This window comes from Ambystoma mexicanum, chromosome 1p (genome assembly GCF_040938575.1).
Source record: "Ambystoma mexicanum isolate Mex_15411 chromosome 1p, UKY_AmexF1_1, whole genome shotgun sequence".
In the NCBI taxonomy this organism is placed as follows: domain Eukaryota; kingdom Metazoa; phylum Chordata; class Amphibia; order Caudata; family Ambystomatidae; genus Ambystoma; species Ambystoma mexicanum.
In genome coordinates, this window is record NC_090921.1 from 1475332023 (window position 1) to 1475349548 (window position 17526).

The window sequence follows — 17526 nt, forward strand, 5'->3', positions numbered from 1 at the left end:
AATGACCAATGAGATGCATTTAACCTTCTTTGTCCCAGTTCTACTTAAATGTGATGCAGGCTACAAGTCAGTTTGAAGATAATTGTCATATTCATGAATTTCCTTTAGATCACATGTAGTTTTTCTTTAGGTTGTTGTGAGGATAAGGGTTTTATGTGTGAATGACTTAGGCATTTTTTTTCCAAGGGAAGAAAAAATCCCCCTGCAACTGGCCACCCTCTAATGCTCCAGTCAGAAACAGGATAGACCAGCTGGTCGGTTAGCTCAGTTGGTTAGAGCGTGGTGCTAATAACGCCAAGGTCACGGGTTCGATCCCCGTATTGGCCACTTTGTCATTTTGGGAAATATTTCTGCAGAAGCATGAGATTGATGCAGAATTGGCACTCACAGCTTTAGAGTTACTAACACAAGATTGCTGTTTTGTTGGAAGCAGCTGTGCATACATAGTCACGGGTCAGTACTGCTGCGGACATAACCAATGTTGTTGTGAGGATAAGGGTTGTATTTGTGAATGAGTTAGGCATTTTCTTTCAAAGGAAGAAAACTCCCCCCTGCAACTGGCCTCCCTCCTATGCTCCAGTCAGAAGGCATACTTTTTCTGACTGAGCATGGTGCTAATCACGCCAAGTTAGCGAATTCGATCCCAGTATTGGCCACTTTGTCAATTTGGGAAATATTTCTGCAGAAGCATGAGATTGATGCAGAATTCTCACCCACAGCTTTAGATTTACTATGACTAGTTTGCTGTTTTGTTGGAAGCAGCAGTCCATAAATGGTCACAGGTCAGTACTGCTGTGGGAAATGACCAATGAGATGCATTTAACCTTCTTTGTCCCAGTTCTACTTAAATGTGATGCAGGCTACAAGTCAGTTTGAAGATAATTGTCATATTCATGAATTTCCTTCAGATCACATGTAGTTTTTCTTTAGGTTGTTGTGAGGATAAGGGTTTTATGTGTGAATGAGTTAGGCATTTTTTTCCAAGGGAAAAAGACTCTCAGCTGGCCGGTTAGATCAGTTGGTTAGAGCGTGGTGCTAATCACGCCAAGGTCACGGTTAGAGCGTGGTGCTAATAACGCCAAGGTCACGGGTTCGATCCCCGTATTGGCCACTTTGTCATTTTGGGAAATATTTCTGCAGAAGCATGAGATTGATGCAGAATTGGCACTCACAGCTTTAGAGTTACTAACACAAGATTGCTGTTTTGTTGGAAGCAGCTGTGCATACATAGTCACAGGTCAGTACTGCTGCGGACATAACCAATGTTGTTGTGAGGATAAGGGTTGTATTTGTGAATGAGTTAGGCATTTTTTTTCCAAGGGAAGAAAACATCCCCCTACAACTGGCCTCCTGCTTATACTTGAGTCAGAAACAAACCTCTCAGCTGGCTGTTTAGCTCATTTGGTTAGAGCGTGGTGCTAATAATGGCAAGGTCACGGGTCCCCGTATTGGCCTCCTTGTCATTTTGGGAAATATTTCTGCAGAAGCATGAGATTGATGCAGAATTGGCACTCACAGCTTTAGAGTTACTAACACAAGATTGCTGTTTTGTTGGAAGCAGCTGTGCATACATGGTCACGGGTCAGTACTGCTGCGGGACATAGCCAATGTTGTTGTGAGGATAAGGGTTGTATTTGTGAATGAGTTAGGCATTTTCTTTCAAGGGAAGAAAACTCCCCCCTGCAACTGGCCTCCCTCCTATGCTCCAGTCAGAAGGCATACTTTTTCTGACTGAGCATGGTGCTAATCACGCCAAGTTAGCGGATTTGATCCCAGTATTGGCCACTTTGTCAATTTGGGAAATATTTCTGCAGAAGCATGAGATTGATGCAGAATTCCCACCCACAGCTTTAGATTTACTATGACTAGTTTGCTGTTTTGTTGGAAGCAGCAGTCCATAAATGGTCACAGGTCAGTACTGCTGTGGGAAATGACCAATGAGATGCATTTAACCTTCTTTGTCCCAGTTCTACTTAAATGTGATGCAGGCTACAAGTCAGTTTGAAGATAATTGTCATATTCATGAATTTCCTTCAGATCACATGTAGTTTTTCTTTAGGTTGTTGTGAGGATAAGGGTTTTATGTGTGAATGAGTTAGGCATTTTTTTCCAAGGGAAAAAGACTCTCAGCTGGCCGGTTAGATCAGTTGGTTAGAGCGTGGTGCTAATCACGCCAAGGTCACGGTTAGAGCGTGGTGCTAATAACGCCAAGGTCACGGGTTCGATCCCCGTATTGGCCACTTTGTCATTTTGGGAAATATTTCTGCAGAAGCATGAGATTGATGCAGAATTGGCACTCACAGCTTTAGAGTTACTAACACAAGATTGCTGTTTTGTTGGAAGCAGCTGTGCATACATAGTCACAGGTCAGTACTGCTGCGGACATAACCAATGTTGTTGTGAGGATAAGGGTTGTATTTGTGAATGAGTTAGGCATTTTTTTTCCAAGGGAAGAAAACATCCCCCTACAACTGGCCTCCTGCTTATACTTGAGTCAGAAACAAACCTCTCAGCTGGCTGTTTAGCTCATTTGGTTAGAGCGTGGTGCTAATAATGGCAAGGTCACGGGTCCCCGTATTGGCCTCCTTGTCATTTTGGGAAATATTTCTGCAGAAGCATGAGATTGATGCAGAATTGGCACTCACAGCTTTAGAGTTACTAACACAAGATTGCTGTTTTGTTGGAAGCAGCTGTGCATACATGGTCACGGGTCAGTACTGCTGCGGGACATAGCCAATGTTGTTGTGAGGATAAGGGTTGTATTTGTGAATGAGTTAGGCATTTTCTTTCAAGGGAAGAAAACTCCCCCCTGCAACTGGCCTCCCTCCTATGCTCCAGTCAGAAGGCATACTTTTTCTGACTGAGCATGGTGCTAATCACGCCAAGTTAGCGGATTTGATCCCAGTATTGGCCACTTTGTCAATTTGGGAAATATTTCTGCAGAAGCATGAGATTGATGCAGAATTCCCACCCACAGCTTTAGATTTACTATGACTAGTTTGCTGTTTTGTTGGAAGCAGCAGTCCATAAATGGTCACAGGTCAGTACTGCTGTGGGAAATGACCAATGAGATGCATTTAACCTTCTTTGTCCCAGTTCTACTTAAATGTGATGCAGGCTACAAGTCAGTTTGAAGATAATTGTCATATTCATGAATTTCCTTTAGATCACATGTAGTTTTTCTTTAGGTTGTTGTGAGGATAAGGGTTTTATGTGTGAATGACTTAGGCATTTTTTTTCCAAGGGAAGAAAAAATCCCCCTGCAACTGGCCACCCTCTAATGCTCCAGTCAGAAACAGGACTCTCAGCTGATCGGTTAGCTCAGTTGGTTAGAGCGTGGTGCTAATAACGCCAAGGTCACTGGTTCGATCCCCGTATTGGCCACTTTGTCAATTTGGGAAATATTTCTGCAGAAGCATGAGATTGATGCAGAATTGGCACTCACAGCTTTAGAGTTACTAACACAAGATTGCTGTTTTGTTGGAAGCAGCTGTGCATACATAGTCACGGGTCAGTACTGCTGCGGACATAACCAATGTTGTTGTGAGGATAAGGGTTGTATTTGTGAATGAGTTAGGCATTTTCTTTCAAGGGAAGAAAACTCCCCCCTGCAACTGGCCTCCCTCCTATGCTCCAGTCAGAAGGCATACTTTTTCTGACTGAGCATGGTGCTAATCACGCCAAGTTAGCGAATTTGATCCCAGTATTGGCCACTTTGTCAATTTGGGAAATATTTCTGCAGAAGCATGAGATTGATGCAGAATTCCCACCCACAGCTTTAGATTTACTATGACTAGTTTGCTGTTTTGTTGGAAGCAGCAGTCCATAAATGGTCACAGGTCAGTACTGCTGTGGGAAATGACCAATGAGATGCATTTAACCTTCTTTGTCCCAGTTCTACTTAAATGTGATGCAGGCTACAAGTCAGTTTGAAGATAATTGTCATATTCATGAATTTCCTTCAGATCACATGTAGTTTTTCTTTAGGTTGTTGTGAGGATAAGGGTTTTATGTGTGAATGAGTTAGGCATTTTTTTCCAAGGGAAAAAGACTCTCAGCTGGCCGGTTAGCTCAGTTGGTTAGAGCGTGGTGCTAATAACGCCAAGGTCACGGGTTCGATCCCCGCATTGGCCACTTTGTCATTTTGGGAAATATTTCTGCAGAAGCATGAGATTGATGCAGAATTGGCACTCACAGCTTTAGAGTTACTAACACAAGATTGCTGTTTTGTTGGTAGCAGCTGTGCATACATGGTCACGGGTCAGTACTGCTGCGGGACATAACCAATGTTGTTGTGAGGATAAGGGTTGTATTTGTGAATGAGTTAGGCATTTTCTTTCAAGGGAAGAAAACTCCCCTCTGCAACTGGCCTCCCTCCTATGCTCCAGTCAGAAGGCATACTTTTTCTGACTGAGCATGGTGCTAATCACGCCAAGTTAGCGGATTTGATCCCAGTATTGGCCACTTTGTCAATTTGGGAAATATTTCTGCAGAAGCATGAGATTGATGCAGAATTCCCACCCACAGCTTTAGATTTACTATGACTAGTTTGCTGTTTTGTTGGAAGCAGCAGTCCATAAATGGTCACAGGTCAGTACTGCTGTGGGAAATGACCAATGAGATGCATTTAACCTTCTTTGTCCCAGTTCTACTTAAATGTGATGCAGGCTACACGTCAGTTTGAAGGTAATTGTCAAATTCATGAATTTCCTTCAGATCACATGTAGTTTTTCTTTAGGTTGTTGTGAGGATAAGGGTTTTATGTGTGAATGACTTAGGCATTTTTTTTGCAAGGGAAGAAAAAATCCCCCTGCAACTGGCCTCCCTCTTATGCTCCAGTCAGAAACAGGACTCTCAGCTGGTCGGTTAGCTAAGTTGGTTAGAGCGTGGTGCTAATAACGCCAAGGTCACGGGTGCGATCCCTGTATTGGTCGGTTAGCTAAGTTGGTTAGAGCGTGGTGCTAATAACGCCAAGGTCACGGGTTCGATCCCTGTATTGGCCACTTTGTCATTTTGGGAAATATTTCTGCAGAAGCATGAGATTGATGCAGAATTGGCACTCACAGCTTTAGAGTTACTAACACAAGATTGCTGTTTTGTTGGAAGCAGCTGTGCATACATGGTCACGGGTCAGTACTGCTGCGGGACATAACCAATGTTGTTGTGAGGATAAGGGTTGTATTTGTGAATGAGTTAGGCATTTTCTTTCAAGGGAAGAAAACTCCCCCCTGCAACTGGCCTCCCTCCTATGCTCCAGTCAGAAGGCATACTTTTTCTGACTGAGCATGGTGCTAATCATGCCAAGTTAGGGGATTTGATCCCAGTATTGGCCATTTTGTCAATTTGGGAAATATTTCTGCAGAAGCATGAGATTGATGCAGAATTCCCACCCACAGCTTTAGATTTACTATGACTAGTTTGCTGTTTTGTTGGAAGCAGCAGTCCATAAATGGTCACAGGTCAGTACTGCTGTGGGAAATGACCAATGAGATGCATTTAACCTTCTTTGTCCCAGTTCTACTTAAATGTGATGCAGGCTACACGTCAGTTTGAAGGTAATTGTCAAATTCATGAATTTCCTTCAGATCACATGTAGTTTTTCTTTAGGTTGTTGTGAGGATAAGGGTTTTATGTGTGAATGACTTAGGCATTTTTTTTGCAAGGGAAGAAAAAATCCCCCTGCAACTGGCCTCCCTCTTATGCTCCAGTCAGAAACAGGACTCTCAGCTGGTCGGTTAGCTAAGTTGGTTAGAGCGTGGTGCTAATAACGCCAAGGTCACGGGTGCGATCCCTGTATTGGTCGGTTAGCTAAGTTGGTTAGAGCGTGGTGCTAATAACGCCAAGGTCACGGGTTCGATCCCTGTATTGGCCACTTTGTCATTTTGGGAAATATTTCTGCAGAAGCATGAGATTGATGCAGAATTGGCACTCACAGCTTTAGAGTTACTAACACAAGATTGCTGTTTTGTTGGAAGCAGCTGTGCATACATGGTCACGGGTCAGTACTGCTGCGGGACATAACCAATGTTGTTGTGAGGATAAGGGTTGTATTTGTGAATGAGTTAGGCATTTTCTTTCAAGGGAAGAAAACTCCCCCCTGCAACTGGCCTCCCTCCTATGCTCCAGTCAGAAGGCATACTTTTTCTGACTGAGCATGGTGCTAATCACGGCAAGTTAGCGGATTTGATCCCAGTATTGGCCATTTTGTCAATTTGGGAAATATTTCTGCAGAAGCATGAGATTGATGCAGAATTCCCACCCACAGCTTTAGATTTACTATGACTAGTTTGCTGTTTTGTTGGAAGCAGCAGTCCATAAATGGTCACAGGTCAGTACTGCTGTGGGAAATGACCAATGAGATGCATTTAACCTTCTTTGTCCCAGTTCTACTTAAATGTGATGCAGGCTACACGTCAGTTTGAATGTAATTGTCAAATTCATGAATTTCCTTCAGATCACATGTAGTTTTTCTTTAGGTTGTTGTGAGGATAAGGGTTTTATGTGTGAATGACTTAGGCATTTTTTTTGCAAGGGGAGAAAAAATCCCCCTGCAACTGGCCTCCCTCTTATGCTCCAGTCAGAAACAGGACTCTCAGCTGGTCAGTTAGCTCAGTTGGTTAGAGCGTGATGCTAATAATGCCAAGGTCACGGGTTCGATCCCCGTATTGGCCACTTTGTCATTTTGGGAAATATTTCTGCAGAAGCATGAGATTGATGCAGAATTGGCACTCACAGCTTTAGAGTTACTAACACAAGATTGCTGTTTTGTTGGTAGCAGCTGTGCATACATGGTCACGGGTCAGTACTGCTGCGGGACATAACCAATGTTGTTGTGAGGATAAGGGTTGTATTTGTGAATGAGTTAGGCATTTTCTTTCAAGGGAAGAAAACTCCCCCCTGCAACTGGCCTCCCTCCTATGCTCCAGTCAGAAGGCATACTTTTTCTGACTGAGCATGGTGCTAATCACGCCAAGTTAGCGAATTTGATCCCAGTATTGGCCATTTTGTCAATTTGGGAAATATTTCTGCAGAAGCATGAGATTGATGCAGAATTCCCACTCACAGCTTTAGATTTACTATGACTAGTTTCCTGTTTTGTTGGAAGCAGCAGTCCATAAATGGTCACAGGTCAGTACTGCTGTGGGAAATGACCAATGAGATGCATTTAACCTTCTTTGTCCCAGTTCTACTTAAATGTGATGCAGGCTACAAGTCAGTTTGAAGATAATTGTCATATTCGTGAATTTCCTTCAGATCACATGTAGTTTTTCTTTAGGTTGTTGTGAGGATAAGGGTTTTATGTGTGAATGAGTTAGGTATTTTTTTTCCAAGGGAAGAAAAAGTCCCCCTGCAACTGGCCTCCCTCTTATGCTCCAGTCAGAAAAATTCCTCACAGCTGGTTGGTTAGCTCAGTTGGTTAGAGCGTGGTGTTAATAATGCCAAGGTCACGGGTTCGATCCCCTTATTGGCCACTTTGTCATTTTGGGAAATATTTCTGCAGAAGGATGAGATTGATGCACAATTGGCACTCACAGCTTTAGAGTTACTAACACAAGATTGCTGTTTTGTTGGAAGCAGCTGTGCATACATAGTCACGGGTCAGTACTGCTGCGGACATAACTAATGTTGTGAGGATAAGGGTTGTATTTGTGAATGAGTTAGGCATTTTCTTTCAAGGGAAGAAAACTCCCCCCTGCAACTGGCCTCCCTCCTATGCTCCAGTCAGAAGGCATACTTTTTCTGACTGAGCATGGTGCTAATCACGCCAAGTTAGCGAATTTGATCCCAGTATTGGCCACTTTGTCAATTTGGGAAATATTTCTGCAGAAGCATGAGATTGATGCAGAATTCCCACCCACAGCTTTAGATTTACTATGACTAGTTTCCTGTTTTGTTGGAAGCAGCAGTCCATAAATGGTCACAGGTCAGTACTGCTGTGGGAAATGACCAATGAGATGCATTTAACCTTCTTTGTCCCAGTTCTACTTAAATGTGATGCAGGCTACAAGTCAGTTTGAAGATAATTGTCATATTCGTGAATTTCCTTCAGATCACATGTAGTTTTTCTTTAGGTTGTTGTGAGGATAAGGGTTTTATGTGTGAATGAGTTAGGCATTTTTTTTCCAAGGGAAGAAAAAATCCCCCTGCAACTGGCCTCCCTCTTATGCTCCAGTTAGAAATTTGCCTCTCAGCTGGCCGGTTAGCTCAGTTGGTTAGAGCGTGGTGCTAATAACGCCAAGGTCACGGGTTCGATTCCCGTATTGGCCACTTTGTCATTTTGGGAAATATTTCTGCAGAAGGATGAGATTGATGCAGAATTGGCACTCACAGCTTTAGAGTTACTAACACAAGATTGCTGTTTTGTTGGAAGCAACTGTGCATACATAGTCACGGGTCAGTACTGCTGCGGACATAACTAATGTTGTTGTGAGGATAAGGGTTGTATTTGTGAATGAGTTAGGCATTTTCTTTCAAGGGAAGAAAACTCCCCCCTGCAACTGGCCTCCCTCCTATGCTCCAGTCAGAAGGCATACTTTTTCTGACTGAGCATGGTGCTAATCACGCCAAGTTAGCGAATTTGATCCCAGTATTGGCCACTTTGTCAATTTGGGAAATATTTCTGCAGAAGCATGAGATTGATGCAGAATTCCCACCCACAGCTTTAGATTTACTATGACTAGTTTCCTGTTTTGTTGGAAGCAGCAGTCCATAAATGGTCACAGGTCAGTACTGCTGTGGGAAATGACCAATGAGATGCATTTAACCTTCTTTGTCCCAGTTCTACTTAAATGTGATGCAGGCTACAAGTCAGTTTGAAGATAATTGTCATATTCGTGAATTTCCTTCAGATCACATGTAGTTTTTCTTTAGGTTGTTGTGAGGATAAGGGTTTTATGTGTGAATGAGTTAGGCATTTTTTTTCCAAGGGAAGAAAAAATCCCCCTGCAACTGGCCTCCCTCTTATGCTCCAGTTATAAATTTGCCTCTCAGCTGGCCGGTTAGCTCAGTTGGTTAGAGCGTGGTGCTAATAACGCCAAGGTCACGGGTTCGATCCCCGTATTGGCCACTTTGTCATTTTGGGAAATATTTCTGCAGAAGGATGAGATTGATGCAGAATTGGCACTCACAGCTTTAGAGTTACTAACACAAGATTGCTGTTTTGTTGGAAGCAACTGTGCATACATAGTCACGGGTCAGTACTGCTGCGGACATAACTAATGTTGTTGTGAGGATAAGGGTTGTATTTGTGAATGAGTTAGGCATTTTCTTTCAAGGGAAGAAAACTCCCCCCTGCAACTGGCCTCCCTCCTATGCTCCAGTCAGAAGGCATACTTTTTCTGACTGAGCATGGTGCTAATCACGCCAAGTTAGCGAATTTGATCCCAGTATTGGCCACTTTGTCAATTTGGGAAATATTTCTGCAGAAGCATGAGATTGATGCAGAATTCTCACCCACAGCTTTAGATTTACTATGACTAGTTTGCTGTTTTGTTGGAAGCAGCAGTCCATAAATGGTCACAGGTCAGTACTGCTGTGGGAAATGACCAATGAGATGCATTTAACCTTCTTTGTCCCAGTTCTACTTAAATGTGATGCAGGCTACAAGTCAGTTTGAAGATAATTGTCATATTCATGAATTTAGTTCAGATCACATGTAGTTTTTCTTTAGGTTGTTGTGAGGATAAGGGTTTTATGTGTGAATGAGTTAGGCATTTTTTTTCCAAGGGAAGAAAAAATCCCCCTGCAACTGGCCTCCCTCTTATGCTCCAGTTATAAATTTGCCTCTCAGCTGGCCGGTTAGCTCAGTTGGTTAGAGCGTGGTGCTAATAACGCCAAGGTCACGGGTTCGATCCCCGTATTGGCCACTTTGTCATTTTGGGAAATATTTCTGCAGAAGGATGAGATTGATGCAGAATTGGCACTCACAGCTTTAGAGTTACTAACACAAGATTGCTGTTTTGTTGGAAGCAACTGTGCATACATAGTCACGGGTCAGTACTGCTGCGGACATAACTAATGTTGTTGTGAGGATAAGGGTTGTATTTGTGAATGAGTTAGGCATTTTCTTTCAAGGGAAGAAAACTCCCCCCTGCAACTGGCCTCCCTCCTATGCTCCAGTCAGAAGGCATACTTTTTCTGACTGAGCATGGTGCTAATCACGCCAAGTTAGCGAATTTGATCCCAGTATTGGCCACTTTGTCAATTTGGGAAATATTTCTGCAGAAGCATGAGATTGATGCAGAATTCCCACCCACAGCTTTAGATTTACTATGACTAGTTTCCTGTTTTGTTGGAAGCAGCAGTCCATAAATGGTCACAGGTCATTACTGCTGTGGGAAATGACCAATGAGATGCATTTAACCTTCTTTGTCCCAGTTCTACTTAAATGTGATGCAGGCTACACGTCAGTTTGAAGATAATTGTCATATTCATGAATTTCCTTCAGATCACATGTAGTTTTTCTTTAGGTTGTTGTGAGGATAAGGGTTTTATGTGTGAATGAATTAGGGATTTTTTTTGCAAGGGAAGAAAAAATCCCCCTGCAACTGGCCTCCCTCTTATGCTCCAGTCAGAAACAGGACTCTCAGCTGGTCGGTTAGCTCAGTTGGTTAGAGCGTGGTGCTAATAACGCCAAGGTCACGGGTGCGATCCCTGTATTGGTCGGTTAGCTAAATTGGTTAGAGCGTGGTGCTAATAACGCCTAGGTCACGGGTTCGATCCCTGTATTGGCCACTTTGTCATTTTGGGAAATATTTCTGCAGAAGCATGAGATTGATGCAGAATTGGCACTCACAGCTTTAGAGTTACTAACACAAGATTGCTGTTTTGTTGGAAGCAGCTGTGCATACATGGTCACGGGTCAGTACTGCTGCGGGACATAACCAATGTTGTTGTGAGGATAAGGGTTGTATTTGTGAATGAGTTAGGCATTTTCTTTCAAGGGAAGAAAACTCCCCCCTGCAACTGGCCTCCCTCCTATGCTCCAGTCAGAAGGCATACTTTTTCTGACTGAGCATGGTGCTAATCACGCCAAGTTAGCGGATTTGATCCCAGTATTGGCCATTTTGTCAATTTGGGAAATATTTCTGCAGAAGCATGAGATTGATGCAGAATTCCCACCCACAGCTTTAGATTTACTATGACTAGTTTGCTGTTTTGTTGGAAGCAGCAGTCCATAAATGGTCACAGGTCAGTACTGCTGTGGGAAATGACCAATGAGATGCATTTAACCTTCTTTGTCCCAGTTCTACTTAAATGTGATGCAGGCTACACGTCAGTTTGAAGGTAATTGTCAAATTCATGAATTTCCTTCAGATCACATGTAGTTTTTCTTTAGGTTGTTGTGAGGATAAGGGTTTTATGTGTGAATGACTTAGGCATTTTTTTTTCAAGGGGAGAAAAAATCCCCCTGCAACTGGCCTCCCTCTTATGCTCCAGTCAGAAACAGGACTCTCAGCTGGTCAGTTAGCTCAGTTGGTTAGAGCGTGGTGCTAATAATGCCAAGGTCACGGGTTCGATCCCCGTATTGGCCACTTTGTCATTTTGGGAAATATTTCTGCAGAAGCATGAGATTGATGCAGAATTGGCACTCACAGCTTTAGAGTTACTAACACAAGATTGCTGTTTTGTTGGTAGCAGCTGTGCATACATAGTCACGGGTCAGTACTGCTGCGGACATAACTAATGTTGTTGTGAGGATAAGGGTTGTATTTGTGAATGAGTTAGGCATTTTCTTTCAAGGGAAGAAAACTCCCCCCTGCAACTGGCCTCCCTCCTATGCTCCAGTCAGAAGGCATACTTTTTCTGACTGAGCATGGTGCTAATCACGCCAAGTTAGCGAATTTGATCCCAGTATTGGCCACTTTGTCAATTTGGGAAATATTTCTGCAGAAGCATGAGATTGATGCAGAATTCCCACCCACAGCTTTAGATTTACTATGACTAGTTTCCTGTTTTGTTGGAAGCAGCAGTCCATAAATGGTCACAGGTCAGTACTGCTGTGGGAAATGACCAATGAGATGCATTTAACCTTCTTTGTCCCAGTTCTACTTAAATGTGATGCAGGCTACAAGTCAGTTTGAAGATAATTGTCATATTCGTGAATTTCCTTCAGATCACATGTAGTTTTTCTTTAGGTTGTTGTGAGGATAAGGGTTTTATGTGTGAATGAGTTAGGCATTTTTTTTCCAAGGGAAGAAAAAATCCCCCTGCAACTGGCCTCCCTTTTATGCTCCAGTTAGAAATTTGCCTCTCAGCTGGCCGGTTAGCTCAGTTGGTTAGCGCGTGGTGCTAATAACGCCAAGGTCACTGGTTTGATCCCCGTATTGGCCACTTTGTCATTTTGGGAAATATTTCTGCAGAAGGATGAGATTGATGCAGAATTGGCACTCACAGCTTTAGAGTTACTAACACAAGATTGCTGTTTTGTTGGATGCAACTGTGCATACATAGTCACGGGTCAGTACTGCTGCGGACATAACTAATGTTGTTGTGAGGATAAGGGTTGTATTTGTGAATGAGTTAGGCATTTTCTTTCAAGGGAAGAAAACTCCCCCCTGCAACTGGCCTCCCTCCTATGCTCCAGTCAGAAGGCATACTTTTTCTGACTGAGCATGGTGCTAATCACGCCAAGTTAGCGAATTTGATCCCAGTATTGGCCACTTTGTCAATTTGGGAAATATTTCTGCAGAAGCATGAGATTGATGCAGAATTCCCACCCACAGCTTTAGATTTACTATGACTAGTTTGTTGTTTTGTTGGAAGCAGCAGTCCATAAATGGTCACAGGTCAGTACTGCTGTGGGAAATGACCAATGAGATGCATTTAACCTTCTTTGTCCCAGTTCTACTTAAATGTGATGCAGGCTACACGTCAGTTTGAAGATAATTGTCATATTCATGAATTTCCTTCAGATCACATGTAGTTTTTCTTTAGGTTGTTGTGAGGATAAGGGTTTTATGTGTGAATGACTTAGGCATTTTTTTTGCAAGGGAAGAAAAAATCCCCCTGCAACTGGCCTCCCTCTTATGCTCCAGTCAGAAACAGGACTCTCAGCTGGTCGATTAGCTCAGTTGGTTAGCGCGTGGTGCTAATAACGCCAAGGTCACAGGTTCGATCCCCGTATTGGCCACTTTGTCATTTTGGGAAATATTTCAGCAGAAGCATGAGATTGATGCAGAATTGGCACTCACAGCTTTAGAGTTACTAACACAAGATTGCTGTTTTGTTGGTAGCAGCTGTGCATACATGGTCACGGGTCAGTACTGCTGCGGGACATAACCAATGTTGTTGTGAGGATAAGGGTTGTATTTGTGAATGAGTTAGGCATTTTCTTTCAAGGGAAGAAAGCTCCCCCCTGCAACTGGCCTCCCTCCTATGCTCCAGTCAGAAGGCATACTTTTTCTGACTGAGCATGGTGCTAATCACGCCAAGTTAGCGGATTTGATCCCAGTATTGGCCACTTTGTCAATTTGGGAAATATTTCTGCAGAAGCATGAGATTGATGCAGAATTCCCACCCACAGCTTTAGATTTACTATGACTAGTTTGCTGTTTTGTTGGAAGCAGCAGTCCATAAATGGTCACAGGTCAGTACTGCTGTGGGAAATGACCAATGAGATGCATTTAACCTTCTTTGTCCCAGTTCTACTTAAATGTGATGAAGGCTACAAGTCAGTTTGAAGATAACTGTCATATTCGTGAATTTCCTTCAGATCACATGTAGTTTTTCATTAGGTTGTTGTGAGGATAAGGGTTTTATGTGTGAATGAGTTAGGTATTTTTTTTCCAAGGGAAGAAAAAGTCCCCCTGCAACTGGCCTCCCTCTTATGCTCCAGTCAGAAATATGCCTCTCAGCTGGCCGGTTAGCTCAGTTGGTTAGAGCATGGTGCTAATAACGCCAAGGTCACGGGTTCGATCCCCGTATTGGCCACTTTGTCATTTTGGGAAATATTTCTACAGAAGGATGAGATTGATGCACAATTGGCACTCCCAGCTTTAGAGTTACTAACACAAGATTGCTGTTTTGTTGGAAGCAGCTGTGCATACATAGTCACGGGTCAGTACTGCTGCGGACATAACTAATGTTGTTGTGAGGATAAGGGTTGTATTTGTGAATGAGTTAGGCATTTTCTTTCAAGGGAAGAAAACTCCCCCCTGCAACTGGCCTCCCTCCTATGCTCCAGTCAGAAGGCATACTTTTTCTGACTGAGCATGGTGCTAATCACGCCAAGTTAGCGAATTTGATCCCAGTATTGGCCACTTTGTCAATTTGGGAAATATTTCTGCAGAAGCATGAGATTGATGCAGAATTCCCACCCACAGCTTTAGATTTACTATGACTAGTTTGCTGTTTTGTTGGAAGCAGCAGTCCATAAATGGTCACAGGTCAGTACTGCTGTGGGAAATGACCAATGAGATGCATTTAACCTTCTTTGTCCCAGTTCTACTTAAATGTGATGCAGGCTACAAGTCAGTTTGAAGATAATTGTCATATTCGTGAATTTCCTTCAGATCACATGTAGTTTTTCTTTAGGTTGTTGTGAGGATAAGGGTTTTATGTGTGAATGAGTTAGGCATTTTTTTTCCAAGGGAAGAAAAAATCCCCCTGCAACTGGCCTCCCTCTTATGCTCCAGTTAGAAATATGCCTCTCAGCTGGCCGGTTAGCTCAGTTGGTTAGAGCGTAACGCCAAGGTCACGGGTTCGTTCCCTGTATTGGCCACTTTGTCATTTTGGGAAATATTTCTGCAGAAGGATGAGATTGATGCAGAATTGGCACTCACAGCTTTAGAGTTACTAACACAAGATTGCTGTTTTGTTGGAAGCAGCTGTGCATACATAGTCACGGGTCAGTACTGCTGCGGACATAACCAATGTTGTTGTGAGGATAAGGGTTGTATTTGTGAATGAGTTAGGCATTTTCTTTCAAGGGAAGAAAACTCCCCCCTGCAACTGGCCTCCCTACTATGCTCCAGTCAGAAGGCTTACTTTTTCTGACTGAGCATGGTGCTAATCACGCCAAGTTAGCGAATTTGATCCCAGTATTGGCCACTTTGTCAATTTGGGAAATATTTCTGCAGAAGGATGAGATTGATGCAGAATTGGCACTCACAGCTTTAGAGTTACTAACACAAGATTGCTGTTTTGTTGGAAGCAGCTGTGCATACATAGTCACGGGACAGTACTACTGCGGACATAACCAATGTTGTTGTGAGGATAAGGGTTGTTTTTGTGAATGAGTTAGGCATTTTCTTTCAAGGGAAGAAAACTCCCCCCTGCAACTGGCCTCCCTCCTATGCTCCAGTCAGAAGGCATACTTTTTCTGACTGAGCATGGTGCTAATCACGCCAAGTTAGCGAATTTGATCCCAGTATTGGCCACTTTGTCAATTTGGGAAATAGTTCTGCAGAAGCATGAGATTGATGCAGAATTCCCACCCACAGCTTTAGATTTACGATGACAAGTTTGCTGTTTTGTTGGAAGCAGCAGTCCATAAATGGTCACAGGTCAGTACTGCTGTGGGAAATGACCAATGAGATGCATTTAACCTTCTTTGTCCCAGTTCTACTTAAATGTGATGCAGGCTACAAGTCAGTTTGAAGATAATTGTCATATTCATGAATTTCCTTCAGATCACATGTAGTTTTTCTTTAGGTTGTTGTGAGGATAAGGGTTTTATGTGTGAATGAGTTAGGCATTTTTTTCCAATGGAAGAAAAAATCCCGCTGCAACTGGCCTCCCTCTTATGCTCCAGTCAGAAACAGGACTCTCAGCTGGCCGGTTAGAGCGTCGTGCTAATAACGCCAAGGTCACGGGTTCGATCCCCGTATTGGCCACTTTGTCATTTTGGGAAATATTTCTGCAGAAGCATGAGATTGATGCAGAATTGGCACTCACAGCTTTAGAGTTACTAACACAAGATTGCTGTTTTGTTGGAAGCAGCTGTGCATACATGGTCATGGGTCAGTACTGCTGCGGGACATAACCAATGTTGTTGTGAGGATAAGGGCTGTATTTGTGAATGAGTTAGGCATTTTCTTTCAAGGGAAGAAAACTCCCCCCTGCAACTGGCCTCCCTCCTATGCTCCAGTCAGAAGGCATACTTTTTCTGACTGAGCATGGTGCTAATAACGCCAAGTTAGCGTATTTGATCCCTGTATTGGCCACTTTGTCAATTTGGGAAAAATGTATGCAGAAGCATTAGATTGATGCAGAATTCCCACCCACAGCTTTAGATTTAATATGACAAGTTTACTGTTTTGTTGGAAGCAGCAGTCCATAAATGGTCACAGGTCAGTACTGCTGTGGGAAATGACCAATGAGATGCATTTAACCTTCTTTGTCTCAGTACTACTTAAATGTGACGCAGGCCACACGTCAGTTTGAAGATAATTGTAATATTCATGAATTTCCTTCAGATCACATGCAGTTTTTCTTTAGGTTGTTGTGAGGATAAGGGTTGTATGTGTGAATGAGTTAGGCATTTTTTTTCCAAGGGAAGAAAAAATCCCCCTGCAACTGGCCTCCCTCTTATGCTCCAGTCACTTTATCTGACTGAGCATGGTGCTAATCACGCCAAGTTAGCGAATTTGATCCCAGTATTGGCCACTTTGTCAATTTGGGAAATATTTCTGCAGAAGCATGAGACTGATGCAGAATTCCCACCCACAGCTTTAGATTTACTATGACTAGTTTGCTGTTTTGTTTCAAGCAGCAGTCCATAAATGGTCACGGGTCAGTACTGCTGCGGGACGTCCAATGAGATGCATTTAACCTTCTTTGTCCCAGTTCTACTTAAATGTGATTCAGGCCACAAGTCAGTTTGAAGATAATTGTAATATTCATGAATTTCCTTCAGATCACATGTAGTTTTCCTTTAGGTTGTTGTGAGGATAAGGGTTGTATTTGTGAATGAGTTAGGCATTTTTTTTCCAAGGGAAGAAAAAATCCCCCTGCAACTGGCCTCCCTCTTATGCTCCAGTCAGAAACTCGGCTCTCAGCTTGCCGGTTAGCTCAGTTGGTTAGAGCGTGGTGCTAATAACGCCAAGGTCATGGGTTAGATCCCTGTATTGGCCACTTTGTCATTTTGGGAAATATTTCTGCAGAAGCATGAGATTGATGCAGAATTGGCACCCACAGCATTAGAATTACTAACACAAGATTGCTGTTTTGTTGGAAGCAGCTGTGCATACATGGTCACGGGTCAGTACTGCTGCGGGACATAACCAATGTTGTTGTGAGGATAAGGGTTGTATTTGTGAATGAGTTAGGCATTTTCTTTCAAGGGAAGTAAACTCCCCCCCGCAACTGGCCTCCCTCCTATGCTCCAGTCAGAAGGCGTACTTTTTCTGACTGAGCATGGTGCTAATCACGCCAAGTTAGCTAATTTGATCCCAGCATTGGCCACTTTGTCAATTTGGGAAATATTTCTGCAGAAGCATGAGATTGATGCAGAATTCCCACCCACAGCTTTAGATTTACTATGACTAGTTTGCTGTTTTGTTTCAAGCAGCAGTCCATAAATGG

General features: G+C 43.0%; 7 non-coding genes across 7 annotated transcripts; all 7 read left to right on the plus strand.

Moving 5' to 3' along the window:
• Window positions 1–253: 253 nt before the first annotated feature.
• TRNAI-AAU (transfer RNA isoleucine (anticodon AAU)) lies at window positions 254–327 on the plus strand. The gene has a single exon. It is a non-coding gene; the product is annotated as a tRNA-Ile (tRNA).
• A 3733-nt stretch (window positions 328–4060) lies between these two features.
• TRNAI-AAU (transfer RNA isoleucine (anticodon AAU)) lies at window positions 4061–4134 on the plus strand. The gene has a single exon. It is a non-coding gene; the product is annotated as a tRNA-Ile (tRNA).
• Window positions 4135–8194: 4060 nt separating this feature from the next.
• Window positions 8195–8268, plus strand: TRNAI-AAU (transfer RNA isoleucine (anticodon AAU)). Its single transcript has one exon. It is a non-coding gene; the product is annotated as a tRNA-Ile (tRNA).
• A 725-nt stretch (window positions 8269–8993) lies between these two features.
• TRNAI-AAU (transfer RNA isoleucine (anticodon AAU)) lies at window positions 8994–9067 on the plus strand. Its single transcript has one exon. It is a non-coding gene; the product is annotated as a tRNA-Ile (tRNA).
• A 725-nt stretch (window positions 9068–9792) lies between these two features.
• TRNAI-AAU (transfer RNA isoleucine (anticodon AAU)) lies at window positions 9793–9866 on the plus strand. The gene has a single exon. It is a non-coding gene; the product is annotated as a tRNA-Ile (tRNA).
• Window positions 9867–11460: 1594 nt separating this feature from the next.
• On the plus strand, window positions 11461–11534 carry TRNAI-AAU (transfer RNA isoleucine (anticodon AAU)). The gene has a single exon. It is a non-coding gene; the product is annotated as a tRNA-Ile (tRNA).
• A 2324-nt stretch (window positions 11535–13858) lies between these two features.
• Window positions 13859–13932, plus strand: TRNAI-AAU (transfer RNA isoleucine (anticodon AAU)). Its single transcript has one exon. It is a non-coding gene; the product is annotated as a tRNA-Ile (tRNA).
• The last annotated feature ends 3594 nt before the right edge of the window (window positions 13933–17526 follow it).